This window comes from Argiope bruennichi, chromosome 8, assembly GCF_947563725.1.
Source record: "Argiope bruennichi chromosome 8, qqArgBrue1.1, whole genome shotgun sequence".
Classification (NCBI taxonomy): Eukaryota; Metazoa; Arthropoda; class Arachnida; order Araneae; family Araneidae; genus Argiope; species Argiope bruennichi.
The window spans coordinates 2,931,025-2,951,164 of NC_079158.1; the positions used below are offsets into that span (position 1 = coordinate 2,931,025).

Below are 20,140 nucleotides of genomic sequence, written 5' to 3' on the forward strand. Positions count from 1 at the left end.
TCGTCAGTTCTGTATTCTTACATTTCTTATATTTTCGATCAAATATTGGCGGTCTTCGGCTTCCTACTTTTTTGTTGGAAATATTGTGTGGCTTAGTATTAATTACATCACTTTTGTATGATCCATTCGGGAAACGGAAGAAAGAAGACGAGTAACAAAATCCAGCTAGGACGAAGACTACATAACCAGCTCTTTGAAGTATTTAATAAAGTTTTTCCGGAACATGTCAGAAAATATTAGTTAGGATTCGGAGCCAAACAGTATCATGGTGTACCTTCATTGACGCCTATGCTACTGAGTCCTCACTTTTTGATGTTCCTTAAGTGAAAATCCGCTTATAGCACATGGAATGATCACCTGTGATTGCTAGCCATTTTACAGGCTACCTTTGTTTCACTTTGCCCTCATTTTCTACAAAATCCGAAAGATTTCTTTTCAAATATATCGAAATTATTCTTGCCTATTTAAAAATATTTATATTTACTGCGTTTGCCTCTTTAGGGTTCAAATTTGGATAATTATTTTTGTAGCCCTTTTTTAATATCGGCTTGTTGAGTAGCCACCTTGCATTTATCTTTGGAAGAAGAGAAGGATTGATGAGACATTTCAAGACTCTCAAAAACCGATAAATATTCTGAAGATTTGCTACTTCTCATTTTGTTGTTCCTTGTATAAGGTTGAAGACTGATTTTGTAAATTATAGAAAATGTCTGTATATATTCGAACTCGAAAGATAATGCAATTTATTAATGTCTATGGTACTACTGAATGTTTTAAATATCCCGAAGTCTTCAGTACTAGCAGGTACCATTTTTAAAACCTGTTCACTATAGATGCTGGACTAGATGATAATGGGTAAGCTGTGTTTTTTTTCCCGAGTTCACATGAATATAATAAAGAAATACGAGTATTTTATTTACTGAAGATTCGAACACTTTTTCGACTGAAATATCCATTCTCAATAAATTTCTTTTTTCTGAACAGGTTTATTGCATTATTTTGAATGTGTATCACAATTTATATAATTAATGAGTATACCATGACTGCTGTCATTTACTAAATTGAAATGAATCAATTTAAAATGTGAAAGTTGTTCATTAACTTTATGGAATTTAATTACTATGAAGTGTAATAATATTACATAGTTTAAATTTTTGTTGAATTAGTTTCTGGATTCGGGAAATTCAACTAAAAATTCGACAATACTATTCTACTAGGATAAAGTCAAGCGTTTCAGTTTTTCTTGGGAATATTTAATTCAAAATTCTATCAAAAACGAAGAATGTTCGAGATTCATCTTATAAATAAGTGTACAAAAAATTCATATAATAGAAAATTTTAGAACTTTCTTTTTATAAAAAAATATCAGATTTGAAAAAGCACCAAACTTGACAGAGTTCTTAGTTTTCATAAAACGGAAGAAATCTGAATGGAAAGTAAATAAAAAAATCATTCAAGCTAGTTTTGTGTATAACTGTTATTGAAGTTCACGAATACTTTCAAATAACTAATTTCTATTAAAGAAATAATTTATTTTCATGACTTTGAATATGATTTAGATACAAAAAATGAGAATAATCCAGTTCATCATTTCACCATTGTCCAAGTAGTTTTACTTGTTTATTTAACTTTTTAGTGAATAATTCGTATTCTTTTCAAAGTTAAAAAAATCTATAATGTTGCAGATAGTTGTAGTTTCACTTCTATTCGAAATTACTTTGCTTTGGCACATTATTGCCTCTCGTTCAATATAAGTGTAAAAAAAAGTGGACTGTAAAATTCCCCTGAATTCAAGTCTTTTCCGCATTTCAAGTCTTTTCCGCATTTCAAGTCTTTTCCGCATTTCAAGTCTTTTCCGCATTTCAAGTCTTTTCCGCATTTCAAGTCTTTTCCGCATTTCAAGTCTTTTCCGCATTTCAAGTCTTTTCCGCATTTCAAGTCTTTTCCGCATTTCAAGTCTTTTCCGCATTTCAAGTCTTTTCCGCATTTCAAGTCTTTTCCGCATTTCAAGTCTTTTCCGCATTTCAAGTCTTTTCCGCATTTCAAGTCTTTTCCGCATTTCAAGTCTTTTCCGCATTTCAAGTCTTTTCCGCATTTCAAGTCTTTTCCGCATTTCAAGTCTTTTCCGCATTTCAAGTCTTTTCCGCATTTCAAGTCTTTTCCGCATTTCAAGTCTTTTCCGCATTTCAAGTCTTTTCCGCATTTCAAGTCTTTTCCGCATTTCAAGTCTTTTCCGCATTTCAAGTCTTTTCCGCATTTCAAGTCTTTTCCGCATTTCAAGTCTTTTCCGCATTTCAAGTCTTTTCCGCATTTCAAGTCTTTTCCGCATTTCAAGTCTTTTCCGCATTTCAAGTCTTTTCCGCATTTCAAGTCTTTTCCGCATTTCAAGTCTTTTCCGCATTTCAAGTCTTTTCCGCATTTCAAGTCTTTTCCGCATTTCAAGTCTTTTCCGCATTTCAAGTCTTTTCCGCATTTCAAGTCTTTTCCGCATTTCAAGTCTTTTCCGCATTTCAAGTCTTTTCCGCATTTCAAGTCTTTTCCGCATTTCAAGTCTTTTCCGCATTTCAAGTCTTTTCCGCATTTCGAATACATCTGTTTTTGAGCAAATTAAAAACTTGTGCATGTCTTTCGCAAGATAAAATGAGAAATAATGTTAGGTTCTTGTATCAAGGATTTGATATCCACCAGCATTCAAATGAATTCCTTAATTCAAAATAATTTAGATGACAATTATCTGTATTTATACTACTAATAAAGATGAAAATCATTAGTAAGCTGAATTAGTATACAGAAAAGAAGCGTTGTTACTATTTCTTAAAACTAAAAAAAACTTGAAAAAATGAAACACGCTGAAAAAATAGAGTATCATTGAAAAAAAAAAATTTTGATTTCGTATAAAAATAGGTTTGTTATTTGTTCCAGAATGGCTGAAGAAACATTTTTTTATTAGTAGAAATAAATATGGGAATAAATTTAAATTTTAGTTAAAAATCTAAAATATGGGGGGGGGGAGAATGAATCTTTTTGTAAATGCCACGCCTCGGTAAGTTACTATTAGCCAAATTTAATCATTTCAGGTCCAAATGTCTGCACGAAGAGCTTTACATTCAATGCATAATGAGCGTCATCAATCCTCACAATTTATGGAAAGCTTACTGGAAAATTTCTAATGAGCAGCATAATGTAGGATGTAAATTTTAACAGTCCATGCTTCTAATAGCACTAAATTAATACGTTGTATGACATGGGATTAGAGGTGACAGATCCTCGACTTGGCTGCGATGCTAAGACTGGCTCGAAGAGGTTTTCTGAAATACAAGATTTGAAAGAATATGAATCTTTATAAATTTTTACCGTTTACCATCGTAAATACAAAGCTGTGAAAAAAAAGTAATGCTATATAAAACATATCAAAGTTTTGTTTATGTTTAAAATATAAACCCTTAATTTTTTGCATTTGCATTCTATAGTTTTATTTTTTTGATAGCACATCATGCAAAACCGTTTCGTGTCGTAGTTTTCTTTAAAAAAAACACTTGAAATTGAGATTTCTATTTCTTCAATTCTATTACTATAACATTTTGTAAACGCATTCAGAGCCGTAGGCGTGACCGATGAATCTTGTGCAATAAAATTATATTATTACCACAGCTTACTTTGAAATATTATTTACAACAAGTAACATTTGTGGCATAAAACAGCTCACTGTGGTGCCACAGAAAAACCCTGTAAAACTAGTAACGCTTTCAAAGGTGCTAAGAAGAAACTCTTTAAATGTACATATGCGAAAATATATGTAGTAATGCCAATGAAAGTTATATTTCCTTCATCTTACGTAAAATGTTATTAAACGCACAGGACTGTAACATCGTTATGTTAGGGCAAGATCACGTTTTCTGCCATGCAGTGGGATGTTCATATATTTTAATATTCTATTGCGTCTTTAACATGCACGTTGCATTCTCATTTGGTGCAGCTTGGTCAGCTCTAGCCCTTGTGCAATGAAAAATTATTCATTCATTCTGTCACATTTCCTATGTTATTGTAAAGCTAAATAAAGCAACTCGAGGAGGAATGTTTACTATTATAAATAGTGGTTCGGTGGCCTAGATAAGAGACAGTGAAATTGCACTTTCTCAAGTTTAGTTCATTCCAAAATTTTATTCGTAATGCGAAATGACCGTAAAGCGAAAAAGAATTTTCGATATGAATCAATATAAAATATGTTCCAATTCGAAAAAAAATAGAAAAAATTTTCTGCAGTTTGTTTATAATTTGCGTAAATATTATAAATTGCATTTTCTCTTATAGCTCATCATTCCGCAAAGATTAAGTGTGAAGTAGAAGCGACACCTTCATCTTTATACCCAACTCTCCTGATGTGATGGATTTCATATATCGAAGTTATCGTCGCTGCCAAGTGTCGTCCTTTCGATTTCTTTTTGAAAATACAATACTGGATCCAAGCTGGTTTCGGAAAAGATCCCCATCTGAATCGCACCACACTGAACCAAGCCATTTTTAGATGGAAGAGGAAGATATTTTCTCTTGGATTTCCCATTCTATCACATTAGACTAACCAGGTATGTCTATATAATTGTGGCATCTTACCCGCTTAGAGATTACATGCATCGAATATTCAGAAAGTATCAATGTTTCTTCCCTATTCTTTCAAAATACTAGATTCAGATTTTGTTGCCTTCCAAGAATTTACAAATCGAGCAAATTTAATTCCAATCAAGATAATTTTAAAAGAACACGAAAGGCAGTTTGAATACGGAGCAATCGAATTCTTTCAAAAATGAATGAACCGCAAAGCAAGAGTAACCTGGCAATAATTAAAATTCCCAGAAGTTAAAAACGAAAATTAAATATTTTCTGATACAATAATTATTAAAATCATTAAAGGGAATTTTCCAAAATCACAGAAAATGTTGTTCATTTTTATGCCAGTAATTTTCGCTATTTTTTTCTTATTCGGATATCAAACGCTCTCTAAATATGGATTCTTCATAAAATGCTTTCATTTAAATCCCGGTTTAGTTTCATTTCGGTATATTTCTAATTAATAATTCCTGTAGTTTCTACCTAATATTCAAACGTGATCTAGGTTTGCTGATTATATGCTGTTATTCCAACTTTTGCTTATGCATTGTGATATGGTAAATCGCGGATTGAGCAGTAAAAATTAAATTTTTCATCTGGATAAATTTGTTGTCAAAGTAAATTAATATTTAATCGAAAGGGGAATTTTGATGTTGTTGCGCTTAAAATTTAATTTCATAGTTGATACTTGATGTTAGGGCCAAAGCAGAATTTAATTGAATCCAAGATTAATTGTTTTGTAAGAAAAGGAATAAAATGTTGGTACATATTTTAAAACTCCAAGCATTAAAACGATTTCCTGCACTATAGAACTGAAAAATTTCAAATTTCCTATGTTTAGAGAAATGATTTAGTGTTAAATGCTTAAGAACATTTCGAAAATTCAAGGTAAAAATATGCGTGTTGTAAATGAAACTTTTCTTCTGAATGGTAAAAATATAAAAGCAAATTGGAAAAAATACTTTAACCGATTTTTTTTTTTTTTTTTTGAAATGATAAATTTCTGAGTGATAAGGCCATTTTCCAATTCTGTTCTATTGAAATTCTGATTTCCCTAACATTTCATAGGATGTCAAATAGCATTACTTTGTAGTAGGTGTTATTGAGGATGAATGAAGTGCTTTTCGTTAATTTCGAATCCGTAGTGCCTGATATTGCCGATCGTTACCTTCAACATTCTCTCTCTGTTCGAACTAATTCTTTCTCTTTAAATTTTCTTCAATGGCACACTACTGTTTCACATTAAAATGAAATAATTCCTTTTTATTAGTAGTGTAGGTCTCCCCTTTTTATTTTGATATCATTCATGTAAGTTTATATTAATGGAAAAAATCTAAATTGCATCAACATATTTGATATTTTTGAATATTTATATACTAAGAGCTATTTGGTTAATATTGTCCGCTTTCATTTCGTTGGAATTGTCTTTATTCAATCAAATCATGAATTCTCGGACATGCTATTACTTGAAATGAGATGTTTTAACATTTCAGAGGGTGTATTTTTATCGTTTTCCGCCTGAAAATTACTTTGTTAAATAAACGTTAAAATTCAATGTTATTAGCTGAAATTTTAAAAAATACTTTGTCTTGTCATTTAAGTGCCACTAATATCTGAAATTTCAGTTTGTATGTTTTAAAGTGTAATTTTAAAGCAATTCCAAGGAAAATGTTAATAGTGCTCCATGCTTTACGTCAGATTCGTGCATCCAAATACGTGCTTTTAAATTTAAGTGTCGAACCATTCGTGTATTATCCAAAGCAAACAGCATTTTAATTAAAATTTGATTTATTCATAATGTAATTTGATTGCAATGAGCCGAATTTTTCTGAGTTCAGAGACATAATCGGGAATTGATGGAGATCAGATTTGGAGAAGCTGGTATTGAGAGAAATCCAATATTAAAATTCATAAATTGTCTGGGAAAGCCGTATAGAGTATAGGAAATATTTTTATGGAATTTCGAAAGTTAATACTCATTTGCATATGACGAATCCTGTTTTATTTACTACTAGCCACCTTTGGCGGTCAGCCGGTTCGCCAATCTTAATGTTCGTTAAAATTTAATAATTAAATATTTTATCCAATTCCTACTTTAATAGCTTCTTCATCAAAATATTTTAAAACTTCAAATTTTGATAGTCATATAATTCACTCGTAATATTATAAAGGCCTTCAGTCATAATGTAATATATATCTCTCTAATTTTCTGTTAGCTCCTCTAGAATTTATGCCTTAAATTAAACTGGAAAGGATTAATTGGCAATTAATATAACAATATTTTTTACTGAAACGAAGCATTTTTTTTATAATATGATTACTAAAAACAGTCACTGAGGGTTTAAAATTTAATGGACACTAAAAAAATACCTTTCTTAATTTATGTAATATCTCAAGAATTTGTCAACAAAATGTTCTCAGATTCATCATGAGCAAATTAATTAACAGTGCTTAATTTTAAATGCATCAAACATTAAGAAAATAAAATGAATCGTTTGAAATAATCGGTCGAAAAATCTTTAGCCTAGCCTCATTAGCATGGGAAAACTTAAGCCTTACTCATTTGGAGGTGGGGAAAATGAGAATTTTTTTTGGCGGGAAAGCAAGTTTTTAATTAATAATTAAAATTCTAATTAAAAATTCAAAAACGGGACTTCAGGTGCATACACCAAGGTATACATGTACCAAATTTGGTAGTTGTAGGTCAAACGGTCTGGCCTATAGAGCGCCAACACGCACACACACATTGAGCTTTATATAAGTATAGATTTCCCTGCTTTAGTAAATATGTAGCTCATCAAAACCATCATAAAGAAACCCTGGGTTCGGTATTTTTTAAATTCTGTTTTCGTGTTCATTTCAATGCAAAATATTTGATCTCCTTGACGCAATGAGGAGTATTGTCGTTCGTTTTGTTCTCATTTTGAAATGCATAATGCGAATGAGAAAATTGCCTAGTGCTGCACATTTTTCACGTCTCATGTTACGCACAGATATATTGTGAGGAAGAGAATTAATGCACTTTATTGGAGTATATTGTGTCTGAAGCCTAATCTTTGCAATGGCGAATTATGCAGTGAATGGAGAAAGCAATGAATACAACATAATCGAATGTGGAAAGGGTCAATGGGAAATATGAAAGCGTGGCAAGTCATTTCGCCATCTATTGTGTTGTAAAACAGAAATGATTCACTCGTCCTTATTCGGATGATGTATGTAAAATTGAGAAGCGGAAATTTATGGAGTTATCGGCATGAGTAATGGCGTGTGTGAGAGTATGGGAATTGTGGCCTGAGGCTGGTGTTAGCAGTACGTGTTGCTTTGAGAGAATCATGGAGCGGTGGAGTAGCTTGCGAATTCTGGTTTCGGAACACGGGGGGGGGGGGGGGGTGACGGCGTAGATGTGTGTGGGATTGCAATCTATTTCGAGGGTGGTGCTAGAAGCGGGTTGTGTAATTTCGAGGGTGGTGTTGGAAGCGGCGTGGGTAATGTGTGTGACTGTGGATTGTAATGTCGAGGGTGGAGTTGGAAGCGGCGTGGGTAATGTGTGTGACTGTGGATTGTAATGTCGAGGGTGGAGTTGGAAGCGGCGTGGGTAATGTGTGTGACTGTGGATTATAATGTCGAGGGTGGAGTTGGAAGCGGCGTGGGTAATGTGTGTGAGTGTGGATTGTAATGTCGAGGGTGGAGTTGGAAGCGGCGTGGGTAATGTGTGTGAGTGTGGATTGTAATGTCGAGGGTGGTGTTGGAAGCGGCGTGGGTAATGTGTGTGAGTGTGGACTGTAATGTCGAGGGTGGTGTTGGAACCGGCGTGGGTAATGTGTGTGAGTGTGGATTGTAATGTCGAGGGTGGTGTTGGAAGCGGCGTGGGTAATGTGTGTGAGTGTGGATTGTAATGTCGAGGGTGGTGTTGGAAGACTCGTGGGTAATGTGTGTGAGTGTGGATTGTAATGTCGAGGGTGGTGTTGGAAGCGGCGTGGGTAATGCGTGTGAGTGTGGATTGTAATGTCGAGGGTGGTATTGGAAGCGGCATGGGTATTGCGTGTGTAAATTGTGATTTTGAAGTTTTGGCGCAGTGTATGAAATGTGTGTGTCAGAATTGTGAAAATAGAAAATGTTAAATGGAAAAATGGTGCCGATATTGTGTATTTCATAAGAATAAGCTACTTCATCTATTTCAGCGTAGCTTAGTTTGACATTACGAACAATATTTCGATAGAACGCAAGACAATTCGAAGTAGAAAAGTAATGCGAAATGAAGCTTAACAGAATGCTTAGTCAATTCTTAAATGTTAAATCCAGTTCATTTCTGAAGGCCTTTGTTAATAATTAAAACAAAAACATTTTGAATTTGAATTCCACCAATCCAGCAGTTATGGATTTTTTTATGGGTATATGACTGATTAATAATGCCGAGTTCCCACTCTGCCTTGGAATATTCTCCCGTCAGAAGAAAGATTGAACAATCAATTAACAGATAAATCGAGTGAACTAATGAAATTTGCTTCGTGACATTATTTCCGAAAATCTCTCATAATGAGAACTCTCAGCTCAAGACAACAAATGCAATTCATAAAGATTGTAGCCAATAAATGTAGTAAATTTTTAATGGTTGAGTAGTATCGACACATAGCATTTTAATGCTTACATTCTGAGGAGCAGAAATAAATTAAATTCATATTTCGTTAAATTTGATAGGAGTCCTAAAAAAATTCGCTCTTTTCCCCATAAAATTTCAAATACTATTAAAATAAAAATATTTATTTCATGGACGTTACAGATTTTCTAGAAAATTTCTTCGAATAATACTTATTCTCATTTGGAAGGGCTTAAGAGGACTTTTAACTGGAATGAAGCTTAGGTTAATTTCAAAATTTCTATACTTTCAAGTAAGTTTATTTTAATTGTATTTTAAATTTAAACGCGCAGTTCTTGCAATATAGAACAATAATTGCTCCTTTTCCATAATGTTCAATTATGAAACATTTCGCTCTTTTAACCACCCTTCTTTCTCCGTCTTGGAATTAAAATCCCTATCTAATATGAAAAGTAATCTTGTGGGCCTCGGCTATTTAATATTCTATATATTCATTATTCTTCTAATTGATATAACAATTTCACATCCCATGAAAAAAAGTTTTGATTGAGGCTTGCATTGTCGATCAACCGTAAACTGATAAGCTATTTCTGATGTTGAAGGCATGTCATTTCTTCTGAATAGAGTAGCTCGGCTTATTTGAACTTCTCTCCTCCCAGAATTTAGAAACAATTTAGTTCGCTCCATATCGCAACAGAAAGGAAGTTTGAATAACCTCATATATCGAATGCGGGGAGAATTTCACTAACTTTCAATGAAAATAAGTAATTGGCTGGAGCATCGATAGGAAAACTTGGGTAATCGAGCTTTAGAGATAAAAAATAAACATTTTTAAATGTAGCTATTCTAATTTTATTTATACAAATTTGGTATTGAACCTCTTTGAACTTAAACATGTAAAAAAAATCATTTTCATAAAATTTTTAAAAATATGAAATGTTTTAAGACAAAGACGTAGTTTGAAAGCAACGTTGCTTGTTGTAAACAAAAAAAGCACAATTTGATCACTTTTCTGCAATTCACCTTCAAAAATTTAAAAACGGTAATCTTTACTTTCTGAATTGAATTACAGTTATGTTTTGAACCTTGAGCTTCAGCGCAGATTATCCTACAAAAGTATCTTGTACTAGAATAATATCTATATAAAAACGGTAATCGCTAGCAATGAGTTGCCGCTGAACTATTTTTAACTATTTGAAACTTTCTAAGATGAATTAAAATATACACGCTTGATGGACGCTTAGATAGAATGAGGAAGAAACATTAATAGTCTCTGGATATTCCATGCATGTGGCTTCTAAACGACGTGAGTGCCAGAATTATATGGGTTTTACATGGTAAAGGCTAATGACAGAGACAAGAACCATGGTGATTGTTTTCTTGTGCCTTTTTCTACAAATGTGCCGATTGAATGAATGTTAAGTTGGCATCTTCAATGTGTAAAAATGATTGGAACATTAGATCTTGAATTTAAACTGTTTCACTAAACCACATAGTTTCTGTTAGATTCATTACATTTTTTAATCATTTGAGTGAAATGGAAAGTCACAGAAATCATTAAAGAAGCAGATTAGCCGTTTAATGGGAACAATTGCACAACGTCATTCACCATAAGAAGAGGGAGGGACTGCCTTTACAGCTTTTGGCAAAAAGCACGGATAGTAGCTGTCCAGATGGCCAAAAAAAAATTTTGTTTCACACAAAGTAATATCGGTAAGTTATGCTATTTATGATAATTGTTATATCGAAATGAAGATTAAATAAAATCGTTTGATTTTATGCAATGGTAAAAGGAACTATAAAAATGTATTCATTTTATTGCATCATTTATTCATAGGCTGGATAACTTTTGACGCTTAATAGATACTAATTTGCGTGATAAAGATATGATGCCAAACACCGTATTTTCTCAGTTCCATACACATGTCATCTATATCAATTTTGCTGGATGCGAGGAAGTATTCGCTTAAGATACGTCTATGTATCCAAAGGCACAGTAAGTACTCGAATTTTATTAATGAAACTGACAAAACGATATGGCATTTGGAAGTTATTTTAATTTGTTCATCAAGAAAGCAAGTTTCTGGTGGGAAAAAAGATGCGAAATATAATTATTTGAAAGCATTTATCAAAATTGATTCCTCCTAGTATAAGAACTACAAGAATTTGAATATTAAATGCGTGTAATCCATGAGCCAAATTTCGATAGTTGTGTTTCCAAGTAATTACTCGCCTGAAAGGGGAGTCTGCTTGGAATGGTCATCTGCATGTCATCATCGCTAGAAAAATATTGCTTGGCCAGGAACCCTTTCAAATAACCGGTTCCAGCACCTATGAAAAGGTAAAAATATTTGTAGGTAATTTTGTATTGTTTCTGTATGGGCCAAAGTGAAACTTTCTTTCTAGTATGACCAAACGTATTGCTATTAAGAAAAATATATTAATTTTCTTTCAGATTCTTCATTTGTTGTAACAGTAGATGTTTAAGATCATTAAATTCTTGTTTAAGCATCTATTTAAGAAATTTTATAAAATTAAAATTGCAGCCTTACAAAATTAAAATTGATTTGTTTTTAAATGAAATTTCATATTTTATCTCGATGCATAATATGGCTTTTTATTAGAAGAGCATTCTAACTAAAATTCGTTTTCATATAAACCTTATGATATAAAGTATAATCAATAATTCTGCTTGAAGAATAATTAATAAACTGGATGCTCCATTTATTTTCTCTAAATGAATAGGCGTATCGCTAGAAAAAAAATAATTAGAATCGTCTTTTTTAAAAGAATAAATGAAATGGGTGGGTGAAATGTTTTACTAATGTATTTCAAATACGAAAAGATTTAAAAATTTTCAAGTCATTTTTCCTTTAACTAAAATTTTCTTAGTTAAAAAACAGTTAATTTTTTTCCATAAATAAACTCGCTGGCAAATTCTTTTCGAGAGTTTGAATTACCGGTGCAGATTAAAAGTGCAAAATTGTAATTGCATATACTCCTGCATTTCATGGTATTCTTGATGGATGGTTTCATATCTGTTGATTTAAATTATTTAATTTTTTCAGATTGACATGTTTTGACCGAAATGACCATGGCTCAACAGGAAATATCTGGAACCTACAAGTGGATTTTGGAATTTGGACCCTTTTCAAATTAAATTATGGTCAGAGATCCAACAGATATAATTGATAGTTTCAAAAGCTAGGAATATTAAACCAAGTTCAAAATGCATCGCCTTTAATACTCGCAAATTATCAAGACTTAAATTCAGTCTGCACAGTGGATTGAAAGTGAAAGGTTTATGATCTCTCCATATACCAGACAAGTGGTTTCAAAGAAACGAGGGCAAAATCATGTGGATTTAACATGTGTAATCCGTGATAGAAGAAAATAACCATGAAGATTTCTTCTTATTAAACTATGGAATCAATGTTAATTTGGAGGATTTTTTTTTTTGTGCAATGACAGCAAGAACTTGTGAGATAACATCCGTTTGCTCCAGTTTACTTGTACTTAAATACTTGGGTGAAATAGAACGTCATATAAAGCAAACAAAGATCAACTAATCTGCATTTGATTCTACAGCAGCGCACTGTGCAAAGAATACATCTGATGTCATCTATTTGAATAACGAAACCCCATCTGTGGAATGAAAGGCCTTTTCAGTTCCAGCTACAAACTCTATATACAAAGGATGTCTGGATGCACAGGAAAGAACGGTACTGAAGTGATTTCGGTAAGTTTTGCAAATTAAGATAACTGTCGTATTAAAATGAAGATTGTATCCAATCATTTGAATCGACTGTCAAATAACTAACAATGTACTTTTTCATTTTGTTAGTTATTTTAATAGGTTAGACAATTTACCGATGCAATTTTTCTGGGAAAAAACGCATCCGCACTTGGTATGTTACGACTTTTTCGATTCCATACTCACGCCCTCAATACACATTAATTGTGCTTATTTCATGGAAAATATTCTCAAGATGACATGCTAAATTCCTGAATTATAATAGAAATCTCAGATTTGACATTTGATCATTTTATTTGAGATTTTCAAGAGATATGTTGCATGGCCAGAAATCTCTTCAAACCTACGGATGTGATAAATAAGTAAAATATGTTCCAGTGTAATTTTGTTTCAAGTCTTATTTCATCCTCCAATTTAGAACGAACGAACCTCCAATTTAGAACGAATCAAACATATTGCAGTTGATATTTAAAATATTATCTTAGTTAATCGTAGTAAGTAATCGGTACATACTTGTATCAGTTAGGTTATTTTCAAGTATTTAAATAAACCAGAAAATTTCATCTACAAACCTACGAAAGAAATACTTTTCAAGCAAAACTTTGGACTATGTTTTGTCTTATGCACGAAAGCGTCTGCTTTGGAGCCTAAGTGGCTTTTGAGAACATTTTGACGACTTTGCAAAATAACCTACTGTATTCAGAAGAATAACCAGTGACGGCAGTTATTGGACGGTTGTTTCAGCATCCATTATTAGCGCCACTTCTAATCCTTGGAGAATAAACTTTTTCGGAAAATTCAGGAACGAAATATTTTTTATTTAGCTAATGATTTAAGTGAAACTTTAATATAAATGTAAATTTCAAAAAGCGAAATGGTAAGTAAGCCGAAGTGTTAATTAATCTACATTTTAAAATTTTTATTTTCATTTCTATGTATAACAAAATTGTAAGCAAATTCTTTTATGGAACAACTGGATAATTGATTTAAAATGCAAAATTAAGTCACTTCTACTCCAGAATTTAAAGATATTCTAGATATTTTCAGATATATATTAATTCAAATATTTAATATTTTCAGATATTAACAGGAGTTGGCCGAAATGATAGCGGTAAAACGGATGGCATTCAGAATCTTCATCAAGCGAATATTAGAACTCGGTGCCTTTAAAAGGAAATATTGGATGGCGATCCAACAGATGCAGCTTGTGTCTTTGGTCTGATATTAGAGCAAACCCAAAATGAGTATTTTGTGCCAATATATTATCAATGATATGCATGGTGGAAATGTATATGTAGTTAACATTACTTGAGGATATCAATACATCTCTGAAATACTTTGTTCTTCTATTTTAAGGTGTTGAATATTTATATATTTTTGGAGAATTCTTTCAATCAATGCGTAATTGTTCTTGAACTTGGAATTCTTGGAACTTGGAAAAGGTTGAAGTGCATGGAATGTAAATCGTTCAAAGCCTGTGTTTGGCATATGAATCAATATTTCTTAACTGTTCTGGAAATTGTTATGCATATGTCCATTTTAATAGCTTCTGGTACATTATATTTCCTTCAAAGTGGATATTTGTATTCTACTCTTTTAGACACAAGTATTTTTTTAAATATTATAGACATATGAAACATTTTTATGGATAAATTAAAATTTGATAGTGTGTTTGATTTTTTGCTGAATATCTAAAACCAATTTCCATCAATTTTTCTTTCAACGCGTATAAAATTGACTTCAAAATTTCATTTGTAACCATACTGTTATTAGAAGTTAACAAGTCGAACTTTTGTTACTCTCCCAGCAATATAGCCAGTGATCTCAACCACTGTCACAGAATTGAAATAAAAAATATATAACGCCTTAATTTGCATTTGACATTTCTCCATTGTCAACGGAGAATACACTTTCATGATATTGGATGATTTGTTAACATTCTTTTTCATCATCGATTGCATTATTAAAATTCTAAAAATTTAATTTTTTGTCAACCGATTAGGTGTTATTCCTTCTCATCAACATAATTGTTTGTAGACAGTTTTCAATTTTTTGACAGATTTTACAAAGTAGTCTTTCTTTATTTTCATTTATTACTGAATGTCAAAGATCGCGAAAGCAATTTCATTCCTTTTTCCTGAATAGAAATTTAAATATAGTGTCAAAGATCATTATTTGAAATTTAATTTCAACACTTTGAGAAATTTTATCACGATTTTTGTAGCTATATTAATCAAATATCTGTGCATTGCATCCATTTTCAATTATTTTTTTAAATCAAGATTCTATTCTTATTAAATTTATTAAAAATTGGTGATAATAAATGATTAATAGAACTTCACTTTGTGACTATGAAATAAGTTACCACAAACTCAGTATATTTAGTGTAATGGCTATGTGCGTATAATTCTGATTTAGGAAATATTTTTTTTTTCTATAAGGGTCTTAACATTAGCCTTTGAAATATTGTTTTATAATTTTTTTATTAAAATTTTGATCTGAAAGCAAAATTTGTGAAAATGAAATTTGCTTTAATATGTATCTGCATGTTTATCTAGTTTAAAATATATCAAAAATCACTGCTGTCAATGGCGGGAGAAACGCGTCTGTATCCTGTATGAAAGAAATGGCAAAAAAAAATGCGTTGTCCACATGTCTACTTTGTTTTCTTAAAGATTATTTGAAATTTAAATATTTTCCCATAAATATGGCTGAAATTTATGTTTGCCTACGTGAAACAGTATTGTGCATTGCAAAGATATTTTATGTTTATATATTGAATTTGGTAATATTAATTATTGGAACTGTAATTATTCTTAAATAATGCGATATGATAGTGCTTTCTTCTCTTTTCATTAACTTTCACATTTGAATAATCGTAAAATGCACAGCATTCATTTTTCCTGAACAGAAATTTAAAAACATATCAATGATCGTTAATTTGTAACCTAATTTCAATACTTTCAGAAAAATTTTAACATAGTATTTGTAATTATATTAAATAAGCATCTGTTCATTGCATCCATTTGCAGTTAGGCTTTTAAAAAATATTTTATTCTTGTTAAATTTATTTTAAGTAAATTAATGATAAATTTATTTAAAAAAAAAGTTAGCATTTCAAGTTCACCATTAATCTTATAATAAGTAATGATTTCTAAATCTCGCCATTTTGGCCTTCAATTTTACTTCCATCCGCGGATAGAGGATACTTTGATTGACTCGGCCGGCCAGCCAATCAAAATGTCCTTCGATTCTTCGAAGGCATTTGATCATTGTGCCTGATCATCACAATGATCTATGTACCTTAGAAGAAAATGATTCTCGCGCTTGATTAGCAAGAATCAAAATTTCTAAAAATCTACTCGATTATAATAAAATATTAGTTGAGGGGAAAAAAGTGAATGGATGCGATGAATGTTGAATAATGTAGGTAAGATTGCTTTCTTTTATTAATAATACGAGTAAATTAAGTTTTATGAGCTTTTCAGAAGATTTTAATTTCAATTTTTATTCCAAGTTATTTAATAAAATATTAAATTATCACTTATTCTAAATTGAATTATGCATTGGAAAAATCTTAGAATGAATGTTCAATTTATATACTATCCTTAAATAATAATTTATATAAATGTGTTTCTTTAATTACATTTTAATAATCAATGCTTGTATTAAATTTTCCATTTCAAGTATGTCAATTTTATGTTAACTGAGTACTTTTATTTTCAAAATTGTTTGAATTCCTTTTAAGCTTTTTGTATAAGACAGCAGTTTGATACCTGTTTAATTTGATATCTGTACTGAATTCTTAATTCAATGCGTTTGTCCTACTTTTTATGTTGTAGTAATTTTGTAAACGATCAATTGTTGTATATTAAACTTGCAAATAAAGTTTGTGTATTTAGAATTCATTTTGTATTTAATTGCCAAATATTCTTGTCTCCTTTCGAATAATTGTTTCGATAAACGTATTAAATTTCTTGAAAGCCACTCCTATAACAAATCCGTGAACTGAATATAAGACGTACATACATACATCCAAGTCCTTTGAAGAATATTGAGTTAATTTAAAGTAGAAAAGCACAAGATGAATGAATAGATTTGTTTCCATCCTTTACCTTAAATGATTTCATTATTTTCAAACGTAAATTAGTTGCATGTAAATCATTGGGATTTAATTCGCTAGTTTAATGAAAGAGTATAGATAAAAAGTTAGAAATAGGCCATGCTCTAGAAATGCATTAGTAGAATTTGACAAATTGGAACTTTTGTCTGCTTTTTAACAATGTGTTCATAGAAATTTCATTATGTTTGTCGTATTCATCTGCTTTCGAATTTCAAACTAAAAACTAATAGTATGTTCGTTCCTGATAGTGAAAGGGTAAATTTAAGATCTTGCTGAAGAATGCATTTTTAGGTACTTTGAACTGGTTAGATGTGAATTTTAAAGTTTGCTTTGAAGTTTCGTTGTTATTTTTCATATTAATTTATCTGAAAATAAATTAAAATGTTCTTTTATTACTTTCTTAAAATCTGTTATTAAATATTACATATAGTATATATCATTTAAATATTATTTTTAATTTGATATCCTGATTACTACTCTTTTCCGCTTTGTAAATTGTGACAGATAGCGAATTTTTATTGTAGTGAAAATTTTTTCTTTTTGTCAGTTAAAGAATTGTAATATTTTATATTATGAATATCTTCTGGTCTTCGTTCTAGATTAAATGACTAACTATTAAACGATCCTAAGAGTGCGAAATGTCACATAAATAAAAATTGCATTATTATAAACTTAAATATTTTATCAAATAATGAACAGAAAAATAATTTTATTGAATCTGGAAGTCAAAACAAAAATGGTAAATGTGCGAGGTATAGGTAGAAAATCTTTCAATGAATTGAAATCGTATTTCTATTTATAATTCATCTAAATTTTATTTTAAAAAATATTTGCAATTTTGGAGGAAAAAACTACCATTAAAGCTCTCACCGGGAACAGCTTTCTCCGAGTGTACTATTCTAAACAGCCATAAAATATCATAGGGGGAAAATAATTCGGCTTTAAATTTATACGAATGGAAGGGAGATTTCTGAAGGATTATTTCAAAGCATTTAAAGCATTTATTATGTACAAAAAATACACGGAGACATTATAGTAAATTAATTAAAAAGAAAACTGAAGAAGGTTAGGAACGGTATCGGAATGATTCTCAATAAAGAAGCATCCATGACGCAAAGGTCCAATATCTGACGCATATGCGACTTGGACAGCTTACATAATGGCAGATTTTATTTTAGGAGAAAAGGAAAATAAGAGGTTTATTTCTAATACTATGAAAATTCTATTTTGTATGCAGAATATATATATAATATACTACTACAAGAGCAAATATTTTAATTCACGAAAAAAAATGATTCCAATGTAAAAATAAATGTATGTATTAATACTACTTTAAAATATTTTCTTGTTTTGTCTTAACATTATGGACAAAAAAGTAATACCATAAAAATGTGAGATACCGAAGGGGATATTTTAGATAATTTGGAATTTAAACTGCATTCATAATTTTTATTGACATATTGAAATTGCGTTTTGCAAGTCTTCAGTTCGAATCCCGAAATCAAGGAATTTTTTTTATATTTTTAATTTCTTTTTTCTTAAATTTATTTTCGGTATTTTTATTCCCACACTTACTATGAACTTTTCCAAATCTTATACTTATAAAATAAAATTTAATGTCAAAATATTTCTATGGTCAAGAGAAATTTTAGGATTCACGTTCCCGCACATGCGCAGAATTCACTCCTATTCAAAACATTGTGCTTTTAGACCAGAATCACACCGTCTTAAAACTTTTAGTGGATAATCATAATGAGAGTCTTAGACCATTCAGACACTCTGCGGGTACGGAGCTTCGTGGCCATATCCACAGAGCGAGACGCTTAGTTTTGCTGGTCTTCAGTTTGAGTCTTGAATATGAGAATTTTTTTAATATATATGTACATTTTTTAAAATTTATTTTGGGTATTTTTATCCAATATTTCCATAATTACTATGAACTATTCCAAACCTTATACTACTAAAATAAAATTTAATGTCAAATTATTTCTATATTCAAGAGAAATTTTAGGATTCAAGTTCACGAACATGCGTAAATTCATTCCTATTTAAAGCATTGTACTTTTAGACCAGATTGACTCCGTGTTAAAACTTTCAGTGGATAATCATAATGAGAGTCTTAGACCATTCAGACGCTCACCGGGTACGAAGCTTCGTGGCCTGATAATCAGAACGAGCCGCTTAGTTTTAATGGTCTTCAGTTCGAGTTTCAAAAATGACAATTTTTTAAATATATTTTTCTTTTCTTTATAAAAAAAATTTATTTCAGATATTTTTATCCATTGTTCCCACACTTACTACGAACATTTCGAAATCTTAATACTACTAAAACAAAATTTATTGTCAAAATATTTGTATATTCAAGAAAAATTTGAGGAGTCCAGTTCACGCACCTGCTCAGAATTCATTCCTATTCAAAATATTGTTTTTTTATACCAGATTGACACCGTGTTAAAACTTTTAGTGAATAATCATAATGAGAATCTTAGACCATTCAGACGCTTAGCGCGGAAGAAGCTTCGTGGCCAGATCGGCAGTACGAGCTACATAGCTTTGCTGGTCTTCAGTTCGAGTCTCGAAAATGAGAACTTTTTAAATATATTTTTCTTTTCTTTTTTTTAAAAATTTACTTTAGATATTTTTATCCATTATTCCCACACTTACTACGAACTTTTCCAAATTTTATACTACTAAAATAAAATTTATTTTCAAAATATTTTTATATTCAAGAGAAATTTAATCAGTCAAGTTCACGCATATGCGCAGAATTCATTCCTATTCAAAACATTGTGCTTTTAGACCAGATTGACACCATGTTAAAACTTTTAGTAGATAATCATAATGAGAGTCTTAGACCATTCAGACGCTTAGCGGGTACGAAGCTTCGTGGCCAGATCGGCAGCACGAGCTAAATAGTTTTGCTGGCCTTCAGTTTGAGTCTGGAAAATTAGAACTTTTAAAATATATTTTTCTTTTCTTTTTTTTAAAATTTATTTTAGATATTTTTATCCATTATTCCCACACTTACTACGAACTTTTAAAAATCTTATACTACTAAAAT

The 20,140-nt window shown here is 30.9% G+C and overlaps 1 long non-coding RNA gene across 1 annotated transcript; it reads left to right on the plus strand.

Moving 5' to 3' along the window:
• Positions 1-8,577: 8,577 nt before the first annotated feature.
• LOC129980528 (uncharacterized) lies at positions 8,578-14,230 on the plus strand. Its single transcript, XR_008785244.1, has 4 exons — positions 8,578-10,915; positions 11,040-11,198; positions 12,271-12,941; positions 14,037-14,230. It is a non-coding gene; the product is annotated as an uncharacterized LOC129980528 (long non-coding RNA).
• Positions 14,231-20,140: the final 5,910 nt, after the last annotated feature.